The 21,743-nt window shown below is 44.2% G+C and overlaps 1 protein-coding gene across 2 annotated transcripts in view; it reads right to left on the reverse strand.

The window, feature by feature from the left end:
- Window positions 1-11,616, reverse strand: part of RBBP8NL (RBBP8 N-terminal like) — a 102,611-nt gene extending 90,995 nt beyond the window's left edge. Inside the window, exons 1-2 of one of the 2 annotated variants that reach the window (XM_039498809.1) lie at window positions 11,581-11,616; window positions 10,978-11,082 (exon numbers count right to left, since the gene is read on the reverse strand). The gene's annotated coding sequence lies outside the window, so the exon portion shown is untranslated. Of the gene's footprint in view, window positions 1-10,977; window positions 11,505-11,580 lie in introns of those variants that run through there. The other variant, XM_039498810.1, reaches the window with a different exon arrangement.
- Between the last annotated feature and the right edge of the window lie 10,127 nt (window positions 11,617-21,743).

Genomic DNA, 21,743 nt, shown 5'->3' on the forward strand with positions numbered 1-21,743 from the left:
ACCCTTTGAAAGAATTACATTTTGATGCAATGAGACGATCAGTTTCACAGGTTTCTAGTGAATAATTGGTCTGTGGCTACACAGCTGTTCTGAAGTAGGAGCCTGAACTCTTGACCTTTACTCAACAGCCGTGGGACCACTTTGCCTGCAGTACTTTACAGTAGCATCCTGCTATTTTAGCCATCCACCTTTAAAGAATAAAATAGTAGAACGATCATTCAGTTACATGTTGTCAGAGAGGGCTCTCAGGTTATGACATCGTGGCTGGGTCCTCTGACGTGTTCAACACCCTCCACTCCCACTGTCTCACAGAATGCACTGAACCCCTGGAAGGAGCAGACGCTCACTTACTTATAAAACAAGAGCATGGTTCGCAGAGCAGTGAAGTAAATATGAGTCTATTGATTTCAACTGACTTGGGATCAACATCAGGGCACAAGATACGTCAGATGGTCCAAGCAGATTGTTGTACCATTAGACTCGGCATAGAGCGACTACACAAGAAATCTTACAGTGGCGCAGCTGCATTGGTATAGTAAGGTCTCTAATGTAGACATAGTATGTGGCTCTCAAGAATCAGGCTGACTCCACCCGCTGGTTCAGAGTCCAGCTCTGTTAGGTTCTACCCAGCTAAATCCAAGATACTTGTAGCCAGTTCAGCTGAAACTCATTTTAAGGGAGTGGCTCTTATCCTCTTTCTAGGGAGGTGTCTGTTCTACATCCTGATCTCAAGCCTAATTCTGTAGTCGCTGACATACAGAACTCCCACCGAAGTCAGGGTATGGCACAATAGAATTGGAGCCAACGAAAGGTAGAGCTCATCTGTGCAGGAGACTCAGCTTTCTCAGGGGCCAGTCCAAGAGCATGGAACAGGCTCACACGGCAACAAAGAACCATCCCAAACCTCACCTCCTTCTGCATCAAGTCCAAGATGCACTTTGACCTCCCTTCACTAATATAGACCTAGCGGCATGCACATCTAAAAAGAAGAACACTCAGTTTGCCTTGGGAAGACAATGAGGCACACAGTTTGCCTTGGAGAGACAGCAGTTGTTAGTCAGCCACTTACTACACTTCTGGAAAGTTCTCAGATACTACAGTGAAGAAGGCAGCATCAGAGCCAGAATAGAACAGAGTCCCGGGTACCTATAGCTGAGCTGTTCTTTATCAGCGTAGGCAAGTCTTGTATACGATTTGTGTCCAATTTAACTAAGTTCTGTGTGTGACAGGCCTCAATCTAATGATGCAGCAGGAATAGCCAAAGAAAAGCTGAATATGACTGAGTTACTGTCAGATGCATTTTCACAGGAACTCATTAATAATCTAGATCCTGTCTTCTGTTTTGCTATTAGATTGAAAATATAATGGACAAGTGGCAACATGTTTGAATTCATAAATTGATGCAAATGCTTTGGATTCACCGCTGTAATACTGTGACTACACGTGGCTGGGATTTTACATTTTTTATTTGGAAATATGCATTCGTGTGTCTTAATATAGCACTTCATGTTCTCCAGAGTACGGCAACCTCAGGGAACTTGGAATAGAGTCAATAATTAACAAAGAGCCTCTTCCATTACAGAGACATAAATTAGAGAGCTGACTCGTTCCTCTGTTTAATTCCAACCCTTATTGCTAATATCTTTGAAGTGGTTTAATTAACCTGCCATGCTGTCCTTGATGATCAATATGCTTTCTAATTCTTCAGCTACATCTTCCATAAGCTATGAAATATTTGTTAAACAAGTGGTAATCCTCCTCCTAAGAAGTCCTTCCCACCGTCTTGCGGGGGAAACCATCCGGAGCCAGGGGAAATAGGAGGCTAGAGAAGAGAGGGCTATCAGTCTGCTTTGGAGTTCCACACTTCCAGCCTCTTTGTTACCCAGGTCATACAAAAAGGGCTCCTTAACCTTCCCCCCACATTGTGCATAGAGGCATGGACTGGGCAGAATCTGGCCTGGAGCTAGTTATCAGAACACTTTGGAACTTCTGGAAGGGTTCATGGAGGTCAGGCTGCCGGGGGGGGGGGGGCAATCTGCCCCAGGCCCTGCAGGGGCCCCACGAGCCGCTCCAGGTTTTCGGTGGCACTTCTGCGATGGGCCCTTCACTCGCTCCGGGTCTTTGGTGGCGGGTCCTTCAGTGCAGCGGAAGACTCAGAGCGAGTGAAGGACGTGCCGCTGAAGTGCTGCCGATGCCTCGGTGCACCGCCCGGTGAGTATAACAGCCGCAAGCGGCGGGGGAAAAAAAAAAATGAATGAAGCGGCAGTGATAGAGCAGCGATCGGCGGCACTTACGCTGCTCTATCACCGCCGCTTCATTCTTCAGCGGCAAGTCCTTCCCTCCGAGAGGGACTCGCCGCTGAATTGCCGCCAAAGACTCAGCCCTGCCCCAGGCCCCCTGAATCCTCTGGGCGGCCCTGATGGTGTTTGGTTGGAGTGTTGGATGATTCCTTCTTTAGTTCTTCTTGTATTCACTGATTCCTACAGTAAGTTTGGATCCACACCATCCCCTAGATGCATTTTGATTTCCAACAAAATCTGTCATTGAGACATCATATATGTGCACTAGGCAGGGAAAGTGGAACAGAGACAAATAAGCTGGATCTTTTTTTCTGTCCTTTCTAATCAAAGGGCTGAATTTTCCAAGTGACTTTGGTGCTTCAATTTTTGACTGCCCACTCTGGCACCTTAAGGCGGCAGGTTTTCATAGGGTTAGTGCTCACCACTTCGAGAATCAGGCCCCTTTAGGGTATCTTGAGTTGGGTGCCAAAGAACTGATGCATCCAAAAGTCACTACTCACTTTGGAAAATTTAGCCCATTTTAATAAGGGAACAGTACTCCCCTAAGAATTCCCCCTATTCAATTCAACTCCTACTGATCTTGGATTTGACTCAGGTGGCAGAACCAAGAGTGACAAGTTCTTGAATGTAAAGAATAAAAGTATACTTGAAAGATTTTAAATTGGTTTCACCGTATGCACATAAACCGACAAAACCACATTTCCACTGATGATAATCAACACTTACAGACAGACAAAGAAAGAAAAATGCTGCTTGAGAACTTATTGGTTTGATTTAAGGGCATTTACTTTGACGTGATGTTGCCAAAATTTGTGTTCTAACAGTTACCAAGCTTCAACTTTGAGGGCTACATTGGTGTGAACTTGGGACCTTTAAATTTGTGCCTGCAGCATGCACACAGTGGAGTTACAGCGCAGCGCTCTGGTACACACTGCTAGTCACACATCCTTAGTCCAAACTGTAGGGCATGGTAGACATGACTTTAGAGGCGTGGGGATGGAGGAATTCCAATGCTCAACCCTCTTCCTTGTTTAGTGTTTCAGGCACCTTTAAACATACAGTTTTACAGTCCCAAACTGGGGACCAAAGAGGGGAACCAGAGTGGACTTTCACTATATGCACGTTCATTTTATCTTTTTAGGTAGGCACTAAAATTATGCAAGATGAACATGTGTAATTTTCAAATGAAGATTTTAAAACTATTACAGAAGATGTTACTTAATCTTCAGCTGCAGGGGCGGCTCCAGGCACCAGCGCTCCAAGCGCGTGCCTGGGGCGGCAAGCCGCAGGGGGTGCTCTGTCGGTTGCCGCTAGGGCGGCAGGCAGGGTGCCTTTGGCGGCTTGCCTGCGGAGGGTCCACCGAAGCCGCGGGACCAGCGGACCCTCCGTGCTTGGGGCGGCAAAATGTCTAGAGCCCCTGTTCACCTGAGAGAGTTCTTATCCCTGTTCATGTGTTACAGCAGTTGTGTTTGTGTGATGTTAGGCAGGCCAACATGGCCTTCTGGATACCACACTATTCTTAGTAAGACACAGGCATGGAAGGAGGAGGAGATTCTTCACATCTAGTTTAGGAGGCATCTGTGAACCAGTAGACACAAGAGATCAGAACAGAATGGTCTCTTAGCAGTCACACAGACCTGAAGGCCAAATCACTACAAAACTAAGTCCCAATGATTCATCCAGGTACTTAAGCATGTGTCTAACCTTAAGCAAGTGAGTAGTGCCAGTGAAGTCAGTAAATTAAGCTTGGATTTGCCACATGGCAGTGGAGAGAAGTATAGGGTCTCAAGTGTGCTAACGTCAAGAGGAAGCATTTCTAGTTGTGACCCAACTGTGTCGGCACTGAGAGCTTGTCTAATATGAGCTAATGAACCATGTAGAGGGGTGTAAATTCTAGTGCGCACAAGTGTGGTGTGTACTAACTAGCCCACATGGACCCTTCTAGTATGCACTAAAAGTCCTATAATACAGATTGTTGTAGTAGTGTTTGAAATAGGACTACATTAATACGGCCAAGGGAACTTTTAGTGCACACCAGCAAGGTCCATATGGGCTAATTAGTGCATAGCACGCTTGTGCGCACTAGAATTTATACCCTTCAAGTGTGGGCTCACACACTGCGTAGACAAGCCCTGATTTAATGCCATTTCCAGAGCCCAAAAGCTTGCTATCCGGCTGGGATTCAATCAGAAGAATAGCTAATAGATATTTTGTGGGTTTTGAATGTTAATGAATACATTGCATTTTTAGGGCCTGTCCTAACTCCCATTGAAGCCGACAGAAATACTCCAATAGGAGCTGGATTTGACTAGTATTCACTTAACCCTTTCCAAATAGATCAGATATTTTCCAATGAAAACTGAATTTCTCTATTTACAGAAGAGAACACTTCAGAATTCCAGAATTGTACATTTATTTACACTAATGTTTAGAACCGGTAAAAAGAACAGAGGGGAAAAGTTACACAAACATTTAATCTTCCCCCCACTTTCTCCCCCACATGTATACTGGGTTTTCATTGAAATTCAAAACAAACTTGTGGCCTGCTCCAATGACATTACTTGGCTCTTACAGTGCTTTTCAGTCATGGCTTTCCAAGTAGCAGATGGCGTATTTACACGGCATCTGGAAGGGAGCCTCCCAGCCCAGATCCACGACCATGTATTAACAGGGCTCGTGCTAGCGTGCCGAGATAGCTCTGGACCATCTGATGGGACATCAGAGCCATATAGGCAACACTTTTGCTGGGTTTGCCACAGACCTTGGCCAGGTCAATGCCTCTGTTCACCATCTGTAAAATGGGGCTGAAACCTCCTTATTTCAGAGATGTTTTTGGGTGGATGAATTCATGAGTGTTTGTGACGTGCCTAAAATACTATTGTGATGAAAGGTAAACAGACAACAGGTTATATTCTGAAAGATGAGTGAGAAATAAGGACATATCTCCATTAATGTATTATTTTAAAGAGCAGAATCCCACTCCATTCTCCCTCTGAGATGGCCTCATATATAGCAACATTGTGAATCTAGAAGCGACATTGTTATGGGGGAGGGATGTGAACTGTGGATGTAGCTTTTCCAGCGCTCATCCTAAAAAGCTATAAATGTTGACATGCATTTAGTCAATATGCCTTGACCGAAAGAGGACATCAATGAGGAAATCGGGACTCATGAATTACAAGTCCTTTTTTATTGAGAAAAGGTTCATCAACCTGTTGAAATACCCAGACACATCTGATGTGTTAAACTGTTCGCTGGGAAATGGTCCTTTCCATGTGTAATATGTAATCTTTTATTTTTAAAAATGGCGTTAGTGAACTGACTGGTGAAATAGCTGTCAGATCACATCTGGGCGCTCTCACTGTGTTTTGAAGTGACATTCCCACACCCTGGGTAGTGGAAGACATGACTGCACTATGAACATTCCCAAAGACAAACACCACAGGAAAGTCCTGCATGCTTTGGCAACACCATCAGGGTGCCTGGCAAAGATCACTCAACACTGCCTGTCCTCCTTCCATCTCTGCTTTACCTTTTAGTGCCTTTACGATAATGCGAGCTAGCAAGCATGCTCATCGTAATCCTGGCAAGGCAAAGCCAAGGAATATAAATGACTCTTGAGAGAGAAGAACAGATTCCACATTCCAGACGGGTATGATCAAATGTGTCACTCCTAATTTTAAAAGGAGGTGGTCCTAGGAGTTCAGTATAAGTCAGAAAAAAGATTAGAACGCTCTCTTGCATGTACATCTTATATAATTGGATGGTTCAAAAATATCAAGAGTTGTTTTAAAGTGAAACAAGGCACCTTTTGAGGCTCTTAGGGTGTGGATTTTCAAAAGACCTTACCTGATTTAGGAGCACAAGTCGCACTGAAAAGCAAAGCTTTTGAAAATCCCATCCTTGGTGTTCGAGTGCTTGTACAGAAGACCCCCGCACATACAGACCCTTTCCTCCATTACTAGGAGCTCCCTCTACAGCTATATTCTACACCAGGGGCGGGCAAACTTTTTGGCCTGAGGGCTACATCGGGTTTTGTAAATTTATGGAGGGCTGGTCAGGGAAGGGGGTGGTGGCCCGGCCCCCACCTCCTATCTGCCCCCCCCCGGGGCCCCTGCCCCCATCCAACCACCCCTTCTCCCTGTCCCCTGATTGCCCCAAGACCTGCACGGCCTCTCATTCCTGATGCCCCCCCCCCCGGGACCCCTGCCTGGAGCACCGATGGCTGGCGGCGTTACAGCTGTGCCGCCCGGTGGGAGCCAGGCCATGCCACCGCTGCCACCACCCAGGCCGGGCTCTGCAGCTGCGCTGCCCCAGGAGCTCACAGCCCCACTGCCCAGAGCATTGTCCCAGCAGTGCAGTGAGCGAGCCGAGGCTGCGGGGGAGAGGGAACAGCGGGAGAGGGGCCGGGGGCTACCCTCCCAGGCCAGGAGCTTGGGGGTCAGGTAGGATGGTCCCACAGGCCGGATGTGGCTCACGGTGCCGTAGTTTGCCCATCCCTGTTCTACAGGATCAATGAAACCACTCGCCAAGAGGATACTCGACCGACTGGGAAGGAGGAGAGGGATATTACTGCTTATTTCCATACCTAGGAGGTGTGCAGGTACTATGGTAAAGAGCACCTCCAGACAGGCAGGCTCTTTAATCCTTTGTTCTCCTTTAGGAAGAACTGAGTAGGAACAGAATTATGTAAATTACAACACTTTCATTTTCTCTAACAGAGAATTGATGGTCATACAATGCTAAGTTTAACGCATGTCAATTTCATCTGACTTATTTTCATCTACATCAAACAATGGTGACTGAGAATCACTAAGAAGGAAAGGTCAGTCCACTGGATGTTTTATAACATGCATAAATTAAGCCCTTCATCTCACAGTAGATGTAGGCCTTATTCAAATGAGTTGATCCAGTGATTTAACTGGGAATATCCATGTGAGCAAGGGCTGAAAGATGTGACCTGTAGTGTCAGAAAAGAAAGAATGATCAGGTCTAAATTTGCTGACCATTATTTTATTGCTGTTTAAGATAAGAGAAGTGCAGAAGCACACAAGACGGGGGCCATTTTTAGACGTGCTGTTAGACAGAGCTGGGGCAATTGCCAACAGAGTTTTTAGCACTGTAGCTGGCCCTAGAATCGCTAGGTCCTTATACAGCAGGAATTCAAGGAATAAGACTGTGCCTTGTTCCTGTGCAGTGGTCCATGGCAGGAGGAGAAGTTTCCATATTCCCTCTTCCTCCTGCTCATCCATGGTTCAGTGTAATCTGGCTCAACACAGTTTAGGTAGGTAATCTCCCCCCCTCCCCGAGAGGTAGCAGCGCTAGCTATGTGTAATAATGCTGCTCAGGGTGTGGATTTTTCACACCCCGACCAATGGCGTTAAATTGACCTAATTTTCTAGCATAGGCCAGACCTTTGTAACACAACACCAGACATCATGAGATTTCTCCAGTTGGTAATTAGCTGCCTATTAAAGAACAAACATTAAACAACTGCATAGGATACATACAAGTGACTGCTGCTCCTGCCTGGCCAATATCCTTGTCACATTAATAGAAGTGAAAGAAGGAACATGTGCTTGAGAAACTTGCACTACAGACAAGAAATTCCTTGGTATGCTTTATATACTAAGAATTAGGAATTTTGATTGGTAGAAATTTGATCATGAAATGACGGGAAACAAAATTAAATATTTAAGATTGCCAGTAGCTTGTAATAGAAATAATTCCCTCAAAATCAATTGTTACTACAGCAAACAAAAGATGTTTATTAACTAATCAAATAGTAATTAAATGTCCCATTGATTCCCTAAGGATTGCTGGATGAAATAACTAACAAGGAAGTCTGTAATGAACCCAGCTTACCAACTCTACTGTGGAAACATCACCCTTCACCTCTGTAAGATAGGCCTCAGGTTGCCTTTGAGCAGAGTGCTTTCCTGAGCAGAGACAGTGACTTGCGCCATATGATGTGTGAAGGAATTGTGTAACTGGAGCTATCAAGAGAGGAGGAACTGGGACTTCACTGCCTGAGGCCTTGGATAAAGTCCAATGTTACATCTCTCATGGCTACCGAAACAGGCACCGAGAAAAAAAAAGTTCAGGACATCTAGAGAATGGGTTAAATTCACCGAGTACACAGGGCCACCACAAAGGCTATGAACCACTTACATCCCATTTGAGCTACAGGCTTGACTCACCATCTCTGAATATATTTAGCACTTGTATCATAACACTTTTCATCTTCCCTACTCCTCACAACTATTAGCTAACTCACCCTCACTAGCCTGCTGTGCTGTATTGTGGAGATTGTTCTACAAAAAGCTTAGGTAGCAATCTGTACGCTTTCAGGGAAAGATACACTGCACTGATTAAATACCAATGGCCACATATTCAAAAGTCAGTCTATTTGTACATTTACCCCTCTGCACATGCATGCCTTTTCACGAGCAGGGACGCTGCTGAAAAACTTGAGTGCAACTGATGGAATTTCCACGTACAAAATCCTCTTGTGTATGTCCACGAAACTGAAGCTAAGCACAAACGGAATGCACATGGGTTGTGTGCGTAACCCCTTTTGAGGGATGCTTCTGAAATAACACATAGCTCACCCCTGGACTATACAGCAATAGCTACAGAGGTGCAGGACTCCCTTTCCCAGATTGCCTAGGGTCCAGGGTGGAGATAGAATCGGGTAGGAACAGCACCAGAACCTATCATAAGCCACAAGTCAGAGACAAAAGGTTTGGTTTTGGCTGTTGTTGAAGCGGAGCAGAGAGAGATTGAAACATCACAGCCCGGGAGGATCTTTCAACCCTCCACATTCCTACCCAAGGGGAGACTGAGTTTTTTGGGGATTTCTGGGACATTGAACAGCATCATCTCAGCAGAGACCAGAAACCCAGGAGGCTGAGGAGAGAGTGATGGTCAGGCTACCAAGAGCCAGCTTAACTGCACATTAGAATCCAGACCAGAGAGCCTCAGGGACAACCTGGCCATCCTTGGGGTGGATACTTTGTAAGAACATCCCCATTTATTTCTTTTGATATTGTGCTTTCAGCGCTGCACCACCCATCGGAGACGGAGCCTAAACTCACTATTTGCGTAGGCAGGTGCTGGGACAGAGCATAAGACGGCTTGTGCTGGCTGTAAATGTTGGGTGGGGTAGAATTTATGTATTGCTGGTTTTGTCTTTTATTATCCTGACTCTTTTTCGGTTGTCCCGCATCCTGAGTTCCTGAGACCTAATAAAGCCCTGATTCCTTTTTGCTCACTCTGGGAATAGGGATAGCTATTTTATTTTGGGGTTCTACAATTGACATTCTTCTGTATGAGATTGGGTGTTGAAAATTATCCCAAGGGCCAGGCCCTCTGTGCTCTCTGCACTAGGAGAGGCTTCTTTGGATGGAGGCACCAGACACTTATAGGGGAGTCCAGGACCCATGCCACCGAGGAGAAAAGGGAGAAGGCTATGGCCATGTCTCAGTGTAAACACACCACAGGCAGAAATTACTTCCCACAAATGGCCGGTTAAGTCCCCATGGAGCGTTTGGCACTTGAAGTTCTTACCATGTTTGCTATTTACCCCAGCCAAAGTCCACCTTCTGCACTGGCTCATTGTGATGCTAACACAATACAAGGACTCCAATCTGAAAGCGCAGCAGCAGCTGACAACGTGAGATGTCTTAACTCAGCCCTTTTCCAACAGGAGGGACATTTACAGGAAGACACTGTCACTGGGTTACATTAGTACAGTATTGCAAACTCAGTCTATCACATAGCACTGTGCTGAAAGGTTTTATTAGAGCTGAAATGCCGAGGTAAGTACCATACATTGTTCAGTGTACATGAACAATACTATACTAGAAGGATTTGCTCATCCTTAAGATTAACAAAAGCCAACATTAGAATCACGTAGCTGACTCCACCCATCTCCAAGTTTTTGGACTTGAAAAAAGGACAGGTCCTGCCTCTAAACCTGGGGGCTTTGTTTTGCAACACAAACAAGGAAAAGACAAAACAAAGAGGATTTTATGTAAGAAATTTTTTTTGCCAGTTTTTAACCACCATTTTTACTCATTTTTTTTAAATTTCCTGTTTTTAAATGTATTAATTGTAGGGCCTACAAAACCACACTCACGGATGAGACCACATTGCACGAGGTGCTGTATAAATGCATCAATAAGATAGATCCAAACAAGCCAGTACTTTGGGGTTTGGATAACACGAGACCTAGGAGCCAAATCACCCCTAGTTTGGGTTTTTATTTCACAAAGTCCCAAACTGATGAATTAAACACCTCCGGTTTAGTCCAGGTGTCTGACTGCAGAGGCATCACAGAGGCATCATGCAGTTTGACACAGATGTTGTTTTCTGTTGGAGAGAGAAGCCCATGGCTGGAGGGGGCCAGATTCTGCTGAGAAGGACTGAGATGAGCTTACCATATTAGGGTGGTGGTGGAGGAGAGATTATGCAATACCTGCATGCCCAAGGCCTGGTTTTCACTTTCATGAACAATACAGTCACTCGTTAATGAAAACGAAAGGATAACAACCAACTTAAAACTATTTCCTGAACGCCCTAGCTTGGCATAGTCCCGCTGTGAGCAGCGAAGGGAGTATGTATGTGAGAAAGAAATGTCACATTACCTGCTTGGATAAGTGTGACTGCAGCTTACCTGGCCCAACATCAGGTCATACGTTCCTCAGTTTCCCTTCTCATATTTAGTGGCTTCAGGAAGTTGGAGGTTTTAGTGCTTTGGCCAGTTTAGAGCCATCTTCTTCTAGGAGAAGGGAAGTCCAAAAATCTTCCTTCCAGTCTCTTCACTGGGCCACGGGCTTCCCACAAACGCCTACCTATCTTCTCCCCTCTACAAGGCATAACACCAATTTACCATCCCCCACCTACATCTTCCTCTCCAAGTCCTTCCCTCATCTGAGGGTGTTTCCACACCCCCACAGGGAAGCCCAGGTCAGTCTTCCTTCTACCCCAGCCTCAAGCCCTGGGACCTTATATCTCCAAGCCCTGTTTCAGTCCTCCAAGTCCTGCTTCCTACATTGCCTGTCTCCAGGCCTTCCCTGCAGGCCTCCACTGAACATCAGGAGCCCTCTCCTGAATTCAGGCCTTTTCTCCCCCCTCTTTCCAGCAGACCCTTTGCCAGATTGCTATTCTCCCACAGGCCACATCCCTGAGGAGAGCCCCCATCCCACATCTTGCCTCAGCTCTCTCACAGTCCCAGGCTAGCCACAAAGTTTGCCTTATATAGCCCTACCCCTATTACCCAGCAGGGTTTGCAGCCAACTTGATCACATGATCCTTCTGGGGACTACAAGTCCCAGAATGGCTGTCCTTAAAGAGGTAAAACCTTGGAGCAGGGGTGGCTAGACCTGGGCCTGCCCTTAAAGTGACAGATTTCCTTGTTACAGGAGAAAATGCAAAACCAGTGTTTCTCAAACTGGAGTCGCTGCTTGTGTAGGGAAAGCCCCTGGCGGGCCGGGCCGGTTTGTTTACCTGCCCCGTCTGCAGGTCTGGCCGATCGCGGCTCCCACTGGCTGCGGTTCGCTGCTCCGGGCCAATGGGGGCTGCTGGAAGCAGTGGCCAGTAAGTCCCTCGGCCCATGCCGCTTCCAGCAGCTCCCTTTGGCCTGGAGCAGCAAACGGGAGCCGCGATCGGCCGGACCTGCAGACGGGGCAGGTAAACAAACCGGCCCGGCCCGCCAGGGGCTTTCCCTGCACAAACGGCGACCCCAGTTTGAAAAACACTGTGCAAAACCCTTGGTTTCACTGCTGTATGTGTGTAATTGATAATGGTGCCCTCCAATGAACACAGAGGGCTCTTACTGAGATGTAAGCAAGGGCAGAATGAATCTCTTTTTTCCTTTGTTGTCTCTGTAGGTAAGAAAGTGTAGAGGAGCAAATTCTTTTCTAGTGTCACTCTATTAACTTCAGGGAAATAACACCAACCAACAGAGAATTTGGCCCAATGTAAGTAAAAAATATTATTAAATTCTTATATTTTCTAGAGTGTCTAACATTACTCCAGATCTCCCTCTTAGCCTTTACTCTTAAGTTGTTTCCTTAAAAAAAAAATTAAGACAAAACATTGCTATTTCTGGTTCTAATCCTAAAACTGCTGGATCTTGAGAGGTGTTAGGTTAAAAAAAAAAACCAACCATGGTGAAATCCAGCCAGTGAAATTGACTAGAGACAGAGAGGGATCTAGGGTCTCTCACCTCCCCAGGGCCCCACAGATTGCATGAAAATGGCAGACACAATTTCCTGAATATCAGACAAAGCAGAACATTGTCTTGAGAAACTAATTAAGTAAATGTGTTTGAAACAATACAAGTTCGATTGGGTCTTCACTCACTTTCCACAGACAGGCTAATGGCTATTCACTCTAATAGCTGTTACACCTAGCAGCAGGAAGGCTTTTGGCTGCTAAATTAATCCCATTCTCCTGTTTCCAGGGACAGCATATTGCTAAGGATTAAACCATCCTTTCAGTGAAACGGTGAAAGAGGAGCCAGAGGACCTTTTATCTATAAAATGATGAGTGCTCCAGGACACTGAAAATTTGCTAAAAAATACAGTGATCGACCCTGCTGCAGGGAGATGCTGCAACTCTGTGGGACACCAGTCGCCTGTAAGGTTGGTACCATGCTGGATATACCATGCACTCAGAGGCATGCACTGTTGGGGATCCAACCACAGGATCCTTCAGGTTCTAGTCCCCAGGTTCCCATAAACACTCACGGAGTCTGGTGTATATCAAAGGCTTGCTTTACTGGGGTTGTCTCACATAAACAGTGCAGTTCCCTCAGCAGGATGGTTAAAAGTTGCTAACAAAGGAAGTAAGCCCAACACACACCAGTTCCCAGTCCAGTTCCTTTGGGTGTTCCCATACAGGGGAATGAGGGTGGGGCTTCTCGGACCTAGCACCCAGGCTACTTGTTGCTGGAGGCAATCATGTCCCGGCTGGGAGATACCCCCGGCAGAGTTCAGTTCTTTTGTCTGACCTGTTTGAAGCCATCTACATCTTATTCGTAGCCCCCTGGACCCAGCTTTGGGTGAAATTTGAGCCTGCAACCCTTAATTGCCTAAGTAGTTATTACTCACACAAGTAGTGCCATTGAATTCTGTGGGACTGCTCACCTAAGTAGGGGCTGATGGATCAGGTCCTACATTCTTTGCCTTTGTCCTTTTTCTCCTGCAAATTTATGGGAGGCCAACGCTTCACCAAATTCTCAGCAAAATGGCCCATGGTTTGCAGCTTTGCAAAGCCCTCACAGAGCTTCCAATGCTACTGCAGAATTACATGATACTGAGTCAGGAGGGCAAGAAGTTGGTATCTGCAGAGCTCTGACTGCGATGCAGAAAACCCCCTCTCTCCCCCTATAGACAAAAACTCAGTTTTGGGTCTGGGGGTCTCCACAGGTAACAACATTTGGTGAGAAAATCAAAAAATTCAAATGAGCATAAACAACGTACATAGAATAAAGGACATGGTCATATTCTAATTAGCTTTCTTCCCTCCCTCCCCACTCTCCCTCCTTCTGTCTCACTCATCGAGGGCAGGTCCGAAATATCACAAGATCATATTCTAAGAAACGTCCTCTCAGACATGGCACCCTGGACTTGACCCCTGTGGTTCTGGCTTCACAGAGCCTTCTGATCACTTCAAGCAACAGGAACTTCTGTCAGCGGCTGTGACAGATAGTTGCAGTGGGAGGGAAACCTACAGACCAACAGTCTCACAAACACGACGACAGCAGAAATAAAAAGAAGCCGGATCTTTAAGTGTCTCAGAAAAGCCACTAAAAGCGGAATGGAAAAAAGAGCCACTTGGTGTTTAGCACCCAACTGGGAGTTTGCAGTAATAATGGAACATAGTGACAAATAGCTCTTTCTCCAGTGGATCTGGCTGGCACTCGTGTTGTTCTTCGTGGCTTATGCTAGAGGATGTGGTACCTCTCTCTTGCACTAAGTACAGAGTTTACCAGTTCTCGGGGCTTCCGCTGCCCTGACATGGATTTAAGAAGTGCTGTAAAGCTTAATCATTCCATAGCTGAAAATAAGCTAAATGATAATCATGAACTTTCTCTCCTCACTTCCTGAAATAAGGAGGAAACCATGGCCTTCCAGACTGACCGAATGCCATTTTGGTGCAGCTCAGGTACCACAGGGATGGGAGGATGCTAGAAAGAGAAAATAAGACTGACAGACCATTGGCTACATAGATATGCTGATTGATAGTATTGTCACTATTAAAAGCCTCCTAGCTGCCAGTTACTTTCTCTCAGAATGTGCAACATTCCCTAAGAATCTTTTCATGTGCTGTATATTTATACCTGCCTACTGTATTTTCCACTCCATGCATCTGATGAAGTGGGCTCTAGCCCACAAAAGCTTATGCCCAAATAAATGTGTTAGTCTCTAAGGTGCCACAAGGATTCCTTGTTGTTTTTGCTGATACAGACTAACACGGCTACCTCTCTGAAACCTAAGAATAAAGAATAATGCAAATACCCAGCTTGCCTTTTCTTTTTATCTGAGGCAGAATCATTACAGTTCTAAGAGTGAGCTCTGTAGATAAGTTTCAGAGTGGTAGCTGTGTTAATCTGTGTCAGGAAAAACAAGGAGGAGTCCTTGTGGCACCTTAGAGACTAACAAATTTATTTGGGCATAAACTTTGTAGATAAGTGGCCAGAGACAGACATGCTAGATATTCTGAGTCAGCTCCTTTCGTCTGGCTGAGACAAACTCAGTGCAGGGCCCAGGGACAGAGGCGAGTTTAGCTGCTAGAGTATCTTTAGAGCAATAACCGTCCTCTAGAGACCATTCTGCCTGCTGGGGTCACTGGAGTCCAAGGTAATCTGGACTGGAGGACCTGAACTAGGGGAATTAAGGCAGCCTGCCAGCTGTTCGGCACAGTCTGAGCAACCCAAAGCTGCCAGAAAGGGGAAGGATCTGGTCCTCTATTTCTAATTCTATCTCCTATTCCTAGAGAAGTGTTCTCTTTACAAGAGCCCACCCTGCTGTCCATATGTGAGCAAAGCCTCCATTTAACTCAGTACCTGCACTAGGCCTACAGGATCAGGCCCAAATATGCACTTGCATCCAGTTTTATTTTGGGGACTCTTTAACAGGAGGAATATATATATATATAATGTAACCTGTCTTATTCATACAGCCAAGGAATAAGTCTCCAAGCCCATCAGAGGAATAAATTACAAGCCCTGTTAAGCAGGCCGTAAACCCTGATAGAGCTAGTAGGCATGTCCCCAGTGTAACCCAAAATATGGCTCTGTGGTTATTAGCATCATGTTGTTACATCATTAAGGAACAGAGAGCTAAAGGGACAAGTAATAGGACTTTTCCTGTTGAGAAATATGTTAAAAACAGGAGCAGAGAGAACCAAATGCATATTCCTGTTTAAAGAGACACTCAAGTATCTCAGGCCTAAAATTTGACCTACACTTAGTGGAATTTGTATAGTCTGATGGGGGAAGCTGAAAAGTTTCTTAATTGGCTCAGTCATGCTTCTCTTGGACATTAGCCTTGGTTTTCACGAAGAGTAAAACTGGGTACAATGACTTTTCTTTCAATTCCTATTTCTCTGTTGCTGAGAAATGGATGAGATCTTCTAAGAGGATATAGTAACAAACAGCAACAGGTTTTGGACATTTCGGGGCAGATCTCCACCTAGTGTAAACTTTCGTAGCTCATTGTCATTGACTTCAGTGGAGCTAGGACAATTGATATCAGTTGAGGATTTGTCCCATCACTTTAACATCTAATCTAATCTAATCTAATCTAATCTATCTATCTATCTATCTATCTATCTATCTATCTATCTATCCCTATACACCCCCTCTATCTATCTATCTATCTATCTATCTATCCCTATACACCCCCTCTATCTATCTATCTATCTACACCCCCTCTATCTATCTATCTATCCCTATACACCCCCTCTATCTATCTATCTATCTATCTATCTATCTATCTATCTATCTATCTATCTATCTATCTCTATACACCCCCTCTATCTATCTATCTATCTATCTATCTATCTATCTATCTATCTATCTATCCCCATACACTCTATCTATCTATCTATCTATCTATCTATCTATCTATCCCCATACACTCTATCTATCTATCTATCTATCTATCTATCTATCTATCTATCTATCTATCTATCTATCTATCTATCTATCCCCATACACTCTATCTATCTATCTATCTATCTATCTATCTATCTATCTATCTATCTATCTATGTGAATAAGAATTAATGATGGCATTATAGTGAAAATAAAGGAGTATGACACAAGATTTTTTTCTCTAGTATCACTGTGAAACAACTGTCATACAGCAGCAAAAGGAATTGATGAAGATGACCCAAATGAAAGCAACAGATTATAAAGCAGAAAAGTGATACGAGGCAAGTTACAGATGAGATTATAGTGAAAATGATGTATAAGGTCCCTGGTTATGACTAGGTTTGTAAGGACTAGATTTTTATCAGTAAATGTTGGTAAACATCAATCTCACCATACACACGTGGTCCTGTGAAAAAATGATTTCCAGGGATAAAAATAGAAATTTACTGACAGGGAAAGTTAGAAAAATGCTGCGTGAGAACTTATTAGAGTTTGATTTAAGGATATTTACTTTGTATATTCTGACATGTGATGCTGACAATTTGTGTATTAACGGATGCAAAGCTTTAACTTTAAAACTGTCTCTACTGTCATTGAATAATTATTGTCTGACCCCTCCCCTTGATTCCTCACAAATGTGAAAAATCTAAATCAATACAAATCTAAACAAATGCATAAACCCCATAATTTTGTGTAACTGTGAACATTTTATCTGATAAAAATAAAAAACGCTTCAAATAAGCACTGATCGCCGTCCACATTAAAATCAGACTCTAACAAGTCTATTTATAACACTGCCTAATCTGTAAGGCTAGACAATATTCAGTCTCCCCCATTTGTCACTGTGCTTTAAGTGAGTGTTTGCTCACTGTGTGGGTAGCAGATGAGTCCAGTGATTTGAGGTGAGGCCTGAGAGTCAGGCAAGCCCAGTTCCACCCCCCACCTCAGCCAGCAACTTGCTGTTTGATCTTGGGGAAGCCATTTACCTGCTCTGTGTCCCTTATCTAAGGAGAAACTCCAGGGTCAGTTCCATTACAGAAGTAGCAAAGGGCAAAAAATGAGCAAGCAGGGTTTCTTTCAAGGGTGCTCATAGCGATCGGGAACAAAGACAAGTCCCTTGGAGACACTGACCATGACCAGTGAATCTGGGTTAGTAAAAGACAGTAGCTTGTCTGTGCCTGTTGCTTCACTATGTGCCAAGATGGGCCTTATGCTGTGTTAGCATAAATGAAATTTAATTTCCTGTTATTAACCCCCCCACAAGCCTATCGCTGTTTTAACAGTAATTTACATTGCTTCCAATTAGCGCTGCCCTTTGGTTTATGGTATGTTGTTTTTCTCGAAAACCTTTGAACTAGTTTATATACCAGTTGAAGGACATTCTCGGGGCTGTTAATAAAGATTAACCCTTTTGAGCAAAGCTGCCCCGATTGCGTGCTGAATCTTTAACGGATGAGAGTGACATGGATTCTGTTCAACGATCCTTGGCTCCTTGCTCTTCACATTTTTCAAGATAATTTTTTGCCCTTATCCCTTGCTTGTCCCCATTTTCCAGCCTTTCCCAAGGAGACAATGTCTCCCTGGCATTGCCTTAACTGATGTGAACTATGTAAGGTCTGTAGTTAAGCAAACATTTTTAGAAGTCAACATAATCTAGAGTGGACTGTAAAGTGCTGTACAGGTATCAAGTATTATTCCTACTTCGGCACCTGGAACAACCCCCCCAGGTACAAAATAACCTTTTAACCGCAACCGGTTTCAGGAGTAAGTCACTTAGCAGCTGCCCTGTCTCTGGTAGATCAAGTATTTGGGACACCTAAATCTAATACCGCTATAAAACACCCATGGAAAAGAGGAAGATCAAGAGGCCAACAGAAGGAGAGAAAGTCCATCATAACTTCAGAACAGGTGGATTTTAGTCTATTTACCTACCTCTTCCAATGCTGACTCCCCCTGCGAGTGCCTTTCCATCACTGTCATGAACGCTTATGCCCCTGTGTTAGCTTTAGTCCTCCTCTTGTTTGTCTGGGGTCATTGGCTCCCCTGTTTACCTACAATAGCTTTAAAAATACTGGCCAAAAAGACAGAAATATAGAAGAGATGATATAATCAAGTAAGCCCCAGGTACATTCCACCTTCCTTTTATTATTACATGTATGTTTTATTCTGCTGTCAACAAGAAGGGTTATTGCCCGTTTCTCTCGGTTATTCGTTCGCTGTCTTTTTCTAAAATTTGACTTTTTTCCCAACAATTTGGGGGAGGCGGAATTTGACTTTTTCTGCCTTTCAGCCAAGAGCTCAAATGTCTTCTCCACGCTCACAGGTTCCATGCAGGATTCAAAAGAGAAATGTGCTTTACAACGCAGGTGTTGGTACCAGTATTTTTGCATACACGGGATGATGATCCAGAATACTATATAATGTTTTATTTAAACCGGGTCACTTTAGCCAGCAATGTGCTGCAGTTTCACACACAACAACAGCAACAATGAAGTGGTCCAAGCTTCACACAGCATATATTTCTCTGTTAAATATTGCAAACATCTCAGTGTGAGGTCTGGCTCTGAATTTCAGAGTCCAGGTTAAATATTACTGCATGTGATAAGGTGCTATAGGGAACAGACTGCAATGTATAAACACCTTGTATTATCAACAGCAGGCCAAACCTGCAGCCCACACTCAGGCTCCAATCCAGCAAAGGCTTATGCACATGTTAACTTTACATGCTGTACTTAGTCCCATTGACTACTCTACTTAGCGTGTGTAAAATCAAGCATGTGCTTAAGTATTTGCAGGATCAGGGCCTCGGTCAAAAGTCTCAGTGAAGTCAATGGGAACTGTGCCTGGGTGGAGTCTGTATGATCTGGCCTATCACTTTTACCGCAAAGAACTGTGATAACGATTCGACGATTGCTGCCAACGTTTTTGCTTTAAGTGCTCCACATTTCTCTCTAAATGGCTTGAGGTAAGACCAGCAAACCATTTAGAATGAAGCAAGTGGCCCTTAAAACAAAGCAAACACAATTCTAGAAGTTGTTAGCCATTTATAACTGTAATAAACCATTCCTAAAAAAATTCACAAACATATCAATATTATAGAACTCGTTAATAAGCCATTTACAATAAAACGTGTAACTCTTAAACTCAAATAAAAGCACTAGCAGTGGGGCACCATTGTTTTTTCCTGATTTGTTGTTAGGCAACCCTTAAATTCAGGCATTATTCCAGTGGAAGAGGCTATTAAAGAAGCTGCTACAGCTATCACCACTCAACCCTCAAAGTATGACACCTTCCTGGATATTGATACCTTACCTCTCAAATTATGACTCGGTACTGGGCAGTAAAGGACAAGAGATGAGCCAAACCTCAATAGCTAAACACCTCGGTCGATGGGGAAGTCTGTATGAGTCTGAACTTCACATAGAGACTTCCTCATCTCTCAGGCCTAATATTATTTTGTGGTTTTCAGATCAGATTCCTTTTGGATCCTTGAGTCCCATTTCTATGTGTAGGGGCCACACCGGCATACTTTATCCAGCGCTCCCTTCTATACAAGATTGGGCTAATATTGGATAATTGCCCTAGGTCCTCATTCTCCACTGTGTGAAGGGAGGGGAGAAAAACAAGTAAACAGAAGCAAAAAGGTCCCTGAAGCATCAGCAGAGAGGAGCAGAGTAACACTGAAATCTACCTCACTTCCATAGGAGCCTACAGAAGACCCTTCATATGGCCACCACATGGCCAAGTCTCTGTGGGTGTGGGGAGGCATGTAGGGGTGAGGGGAGGCTAGGACCAGGGGAGCAGCCCTTCTAGTCTGCAGATATCCAGGTGGCTATCTAAGTAGAAATTCATGCTTCTACTAGCATGTTATCAGGCATAATTAATTCTTGTTTCTAAAACACTCTGAAATGCTGGGGTGGAAGGAGCTATAGAAGTGCACATTTGTTACTGGCTTGGTGAAATCTAATTATAGAACACACTGCCAGTTTGGGGTGTCTGCCCCGCTTGGACAGTCTGCCCTGAGGTTGGTACTCACGGTTGTGAGCTGCTCCAGACAACATGATGGAAGCATCCTTGATTCTTCAGTGGTGTAGAATAGTTATAGGGGCTCCTACCTCACTCACCTTCCTGCTGATAACGGAAGGGGCTTGGCTGGACCAAAGGAGACATGACTTCCTTCTGTCCCTTGACTGCTCTTGTGACCCCTCACATGCTCACCAGTCAGACACTCACAGATTTACACTTCTAGGGTTCTGATCCTGAGAGAAGTTGGGTGCCTTTATCTCCCATTAATATCAGCTTAATTAAACTTATCTCCTTTGTCAAGTGCTTGAAGATCTATGGATAAAAGGAGCTCTGGAAGAGCTAGGTATTATTGTATTATCATTATTATTATTCAATAGGCTCGCAGCCCTTTTCCAAACCCTAGGTGAAATACAATGTGTACCAAATGATCGGGGGGTCAGTACATCTAACTAACTTTCTCATTCCATATTGAGGTAGATGTTTAAATCTTGACCTGTTTGAATGGGCTTATTTAGTCCACTAATGTAGGTGATTGCGTTGCCTGAAAGGTGGTATATAAAATGACAAGAGTGGGCTCCTAAGTGGTAAATACATTGCACATTGCTGTTTTCAGTACTCCCATATGTCTGCAAGTGAGTGGAATGGCTGCAACTCTAGTGGCTCTGTGGATATTTATTGTGAAAAAACAGCAGGGGAACAATCAAAGTAATTGCTCTGGGCTGATGTACATGTTTCTAATGAGTTCTGCTGCAGAGGGACTGACTCAGTGTGTCTCCATTATTTACGCAAGACACCCACTATCAGTAAGAGGCCTTATTAGCTACTTTATATTGGTTTCTATATCTTTCAGCTCTGTGAGTTTTTGGATTCTTTCTTTCTTTCTTTCTTTCTTTCTTTCTTTCTTTCTTTTCAGTTAGCGATATGATCATGGAGTCAATAAAAATCCTTATACATTTGGTCCTTAACCATCAAATTCTGCTGGCTACACTATTCATATTTCTGAAATTGCCTCCAAGCAAATATAAAAGTCTGTTTGAAGCAATTGGGTTTAGTATTGCCATATGTACTGCCATTAATTAGGAAATAAAGCAAGCTCCATTTTATATCACTCACAATCAAAATGTTACAGGCTGAACACAAAGCCTTCCAAGTGCTGAGCCTGAAATTGGACTCTCCTTTTTTGATAGGCACAGCAGAAAAGGAATTAGGAGATTTTAATTCAAAAATCATGGCCCAGATCTTCACCCATAT

Source organism: Mauremys reevesii, linkage group 13, assembly GCF_016161935.1.
Source record: "Mauremys reevesii isolate NIE-2019 linkage group 13, ASM1616193v1, whole genome shotgun sequence".
Classification (NCBI taxonomy): domain Eukaryota; kingdom Metazoa; phylum Chordata; order Testudines; family Geoemydidae; genus Mauremys; species Mauremys reevesii.